We start from the raw sequence: 5000 nt of genomic DNA on the forward strand, positions 1-5000 counted from the left end.
CTGTATGTAGTAAATGGAAAATCTCTACAGCAAAAGGCCAGTCTACCGCTACATGCATTTGGTTTGTTTCTGCCATTTATTAGTAATGATTTATACAGTTTGTTTACTACTTAGTATTTACCTGAGCATTCAGTATTGTGCAATATAGCATACAGAAGGTGAGGACATTTTATGAGGGAAAGAAGTGGTGCATTTTATCCCGTTCAAACATCGCGACTTTTCATGAAAATTCTATAATCCAAGATGGCCGCCACCATATGGCGTCATAATATGCAAATTAGATATAAACATTTAATCTCTACATAAACTTTGGGTCATCCTTAATATTTCTCTAATTTACAGAAAGTCTCTATCTCTTATCACTTTTAAGATATAGCCTTTTTGAAATGAAGATGTCAAAATCGAGCGTTTAGAAAAAAAAAACCTCTAAGCCTAAAGGGTTTAATAGTTTTTGGTATTGTAACTCTTAGTTGAGCGGTTGTAAACTTTCCTGCACGTTTTTAGTTATAGGTTTAGGGGTATAGGTAAGTTAGTTTTTCGGAGACTCGTTTTTCTTTTTCTTGGGAGCGGCCTGTGCCCCAGGAGCGGAGGCAGAAAAACACCCTTTTCCACCAGTAAGAAAGATTGGAGTTTTCTTTTGACTTTTCCTGTCCTGTCTATTTTGCAACCGTCTCATGTTTGTTTTGTGACCCATGCAGCTTTATCACCGGGCAAATCCCTCTCATGCGTATACCATCAAAGCATATCGAGAAATAAATACTTTTTCCCGTTAACACCGAAGCCTGTGACTTCTTTATGTTACCTTTTCATATGGTTTGAAGTGAATTTGTAACAGTGAGGGTGAGTGTGTGTGTGTATGTGTGTGTGTGTGTGTGGGGGGGGGGGTGGGGTGGGTGAGTGTGTGTGTATGTGGGTGAAAGGTGGCTATGCTAGTGTGTGTGTGTGTGTGTGTGTGTGTGTGTGTGTGTGTGTAGGTGTGTGTGTGAATGTGGGTGAATGTGGGTGAAAGGTGGCTTTGCTAGTTTCTCTCAAACACACACACACACACACACACACACACTCTGACGCTACGTGCTGTGCTGTATATGTGTTCTACTGTATGGACAGAACTTCCCCTTATTGTTTAGAACAGCCACAGATGTGCACACGCACACACACACACTCCACACACACACACACTGAGCTGGAAACATGGTATGTGTGTGTGCGTGTATGTGTGTGTGTGTGTGTGTGTGTGTGTGTGTGCATGTAGGCTTGTATGTTTGTTTGTTTGCTGTAACATACACACTTCACTCTCTCTTCCTCACTTACACACACACACACACACACACACACACACACACATGCACATACACATATGCACACACACACATGCACACACACACATACACACACACACACGCACACACACCTATTCAGTGCTGGTGTCTGAGTCTAGATTTCCCATGCAGTGAGATGTAGGGCAAGGGGTAAGACGATACTATTCTCTCTGCAGGGACACACACACACACACACACACACACACACCCTCTCTCCACGCTTCTGTCTGACTCTTTTTAATGGCAATGTGAGTGTACATCTGGGAGAGTGATTAACTTGTGCTTGGGTGTGTGTGTGTTTATACATGTGTGTGTGTGTGTATGTTTGTTTATGCATGCGTGTGAGTGTGTGTGTTTATACATGCGTGTGTTTGTGTTTATGCATGCGTGTGTGTGTGTTTATACATGCGTGTGTGTATGTTTGTTTATGCATGCGTGTGTGCGTGTGTGTGTGTGTGTGTGTGTGTTTATACATGTGTGTGTGTGTGTGTGTATGTTTGTTTATACATGCGTGTGTGTGTGTTTATACATGTGTGTGTGTGTGTGTGTTGTTTATACATGCGTGTGTGTGTGTTTATACATGTGTGTGTGTGTGTGTGTGTGTGTTTATACATGTGTGTGTGTGTGTGTGTGTGTGTTTATGCATGTGTGTGTGTGTGTTTATGCATGCGTGTGTGTGTGAGTGTGTGTGTGTGTTTATACATGTGCGTGTCTGTGTGTTTATACATGTGCGTGTGTGTGTGTTTATGCATGTGTGTGTGTGTGTGTTTATGCATGTGTGTGTGTGTGTGTGTGTGTGAGTGTGTGTGTTTATTGTTCTTTTTTGTCTTTGAAAACTCTCCAAATTCCAGGTTGACTCTACCCTGATGACTATGTTTTATCGTTCTTTTATTGAGTCTGTTATTACGTTCTCCTTTATTTGTTGGTTTCAGTCCTTGAGGGTAAAGGAGAGGAACCTGCTGAACAAGGTTGTTAGTGTTAGTAGCAACACTATTGGGCTTGGACAAGAAACTTTACAGGATCTCTACAACAAACAGCTATTTAAGAAAGCAAACTCCATCTTGTCTGACTGTTCTCATCCTCTACATCAACAGTTTCAGTTTATACCATCAGGTTCATTGCTCCCACTTGCCCATTTTTTGCTAAAAAGAAAAAGGTAGTTTACCCACCATGACTGTGCCCATGTTATTTATTATACTATGTGTATTTATGGAGTTTACCCACCATGACCAGGATGTGCACCATGTTATCTTAGGAAAAGTTAGTTTTACTATGTGTGTTTGTTATGGGGGAGGAAAGGTTTTACCACCATGACCATGATGTGCACCATGTTATCTAAACATGGGAGGAAAAGGTAGTTTAGTCAAGTCAAGTCAAGTCAAGTTTATTTATATAGCACATTTCATACACAGAGGTCATTCAATGTGCTTTACATAAACAAAACCAAGCGATAATAACAAATAAAAAGCATAGAAGGGCAATATAGTCAAAGAGTGGTTAAAAGGTAAAGATCATAATAAAAAAAAACATAAAACACAAGGTAAAAATCATTTAAAAATAAAGAATAATTAGTAAGCAAAACAAAGGCAAAAGTAGTAAAAAAAGTAATAAAAGACAAAGTAGAATAATTATCGAGGCAGATTCAGAATTTGTAACTTCGGCACAGTTAGCAGAAAGCGTCTGAGAACAGTTTGGTCTTAAGTCTAGATTTAAAACTGGCTACAGTTGGGGCCTTTTTTTAATGTCATCCGAAGTTGGTTCCACAGCTGAGCCATAGCAGCTAAAGCTGCTTCACCATGTTTAGTTCTAACTGTAGGTTTTACTAGCAGGTTTTTCACCTGGGACCTGAGAGGGGCGAGAAGGTGTGTACTGCTGAAGCATGTCTGACAAGTATTTAGGTCCTGCTCCATTTACTGATTTATAAACAAGCAATAGTGCTTTAAAGTCAATTCTGTGACTTACTGGAAGCCAGTGCAAGGACTTAAGAATTGGAGTAATGTGATCAGTTCTTTTAGTTTTGTTAGAGTCCTAGCTGCTGCATTTTGTATCACCTGAAGCTGTTTAATAGTCTTTTTAGGAAGGCCTGTGAACAGTCCATTGCAGTAATCAACCCTGCTGGAGATAAATGCATGAATGAGTTTTTCTAAGTCATGTTTTGACATCAGCCCTCTGAGTTTGACAATATTTTTGAGGTGGTAAAAGCTGATTTAGTTATAAGCTTTCATGTGGCTGTTGAAATTTAGATCACTGTCAATTAATACACCAAGGTTTTAACAATATCCTTTGCCTTCAACCCTTTTTGTCAAGGAGAGTGGCAACCCTAAGTCTTTCCTCATTTTTACCAAATATAATTACCCACCATGGCCATGATGTGCACCATGTTATCTAAACGCCCGGAGGAAAAGGTAGTTTACCCACCATGACCAGGATGTGCACCATGTTATTTATTAGGAGTTTACCCACCATGACCATGATGTGCACCATGTTATCTAAGCGCCAGGAGGAAAAGGTAGTTTACCCACCATGACCATGATGTGCACCATGTTATCTAAAACGCCAGGAGGAAAAGGTAGTTTACCCACCCATGACCATGATGTGCATCATGTTATTTATTTTACTATGTGTATTTATGTATTTTTTGTAATTTTGTGTGCTCCTACTGCTGCGAAACTAATTGCCCCACTGGGGGACAAATAAAGGCATTACATTTATGCATGTGTGTGTGTGTGTGTGTGTGTGTGTGTGTGTGTGTGTGTTGTTTTGTTTATGCATGCATGTGTGTGTACATGGTGTGGTGGCTGCATAAATGAAACCTCTGAACAAACACAAGTCACTGTAACATGCTTTAGTTCAGTAGGAGTGTGTGAGCGATCCTAACATCAAATCCTGGAGTGCGTGTGCGACCCTAACATCAAATCCTGGAGTGTGTGAACGATCCTAACATCAAATCCTGGAGTGTGTGTTTGTCCTGGGTTAGCCCCCAATTATCACGAGCCTGAGCAAAGACCAAAAAGAGTTATCCACTGTAAAGAAGAATCCATGCATACCCTGCATGTGTGTGTGTGAGTGTGTGTGTGTGTGTGTAAGTGTGTGTGTGTGTGTGTGTGTGTGTTAAATAAAAATAGTTATCCACTGTAAAGAATAGGGCTGTAACGATACACCAACCTCACAATTCGGTTTTGTATCCGCGATTTTTTGACCCACGGTTCGATACAAACCTCGATTTTTCTTTTCTTTTTTTGGCTAGACATTTTATTTAACATTTCAATAGCCTACCTTAGAACACCAGAGGATTACAATATAATATATAACATATTATATTATATCCTGGTATAAAAGAGAGAATAATAAATGTTTGATATTTGTGACCGCACACTTTATGCAGATTAGCCTATAGCCTAAGCCTACTATTTCCATTACAACTCTACCTCTTTAATTTAGCTGGTTGAAGCCTGGAAATATATATCTACTGATTAGACTGTTATACTTGTAATATGTAATATTATATATGTTATATGTAATATGTAATACTTATTGTCCTTGGGACAGGCCCTTTTGGGAAACATTGGTATTGAGATGATCAGTTAATTTGAATGCAAAAGTTTTAAACAAATATGTGCAGCATGCTAATGATGCTAAGCGGATTTAATAGTAATTTAGCTAGTCGTCTTCTATGCGTCC

The 5000-nt window shown here is 39.5% G+C and overlaps 1 long non-coding RNA gene across 1 annotated transcript in view; it reads right to left on the reverse strand.

Annotated features, from left to right (window-relative positions):
* LOC125285063 overlaps nt 1-5000 on the reverse strand; it is a 131126-nt gene that overhangs the window by 46917 nt on the left and 79209 nt on the right. The window lies entirely within an intron of this gene.

This window comes from Alosa alosa, chromosome 20 (assembly GCF_017589495.1).
Source record: "Alosa alosa isolate M-15738 ecotype Scorff River chromosome 20, AALO_Geno_1.1, whole genome shotgun sequence".
Lineage (NCBI taxonomy): Eukaryota > Metazoa > Chordata > Actinopteri > Clupeiformes > Clupeidae > Alosa > Alosa alosa.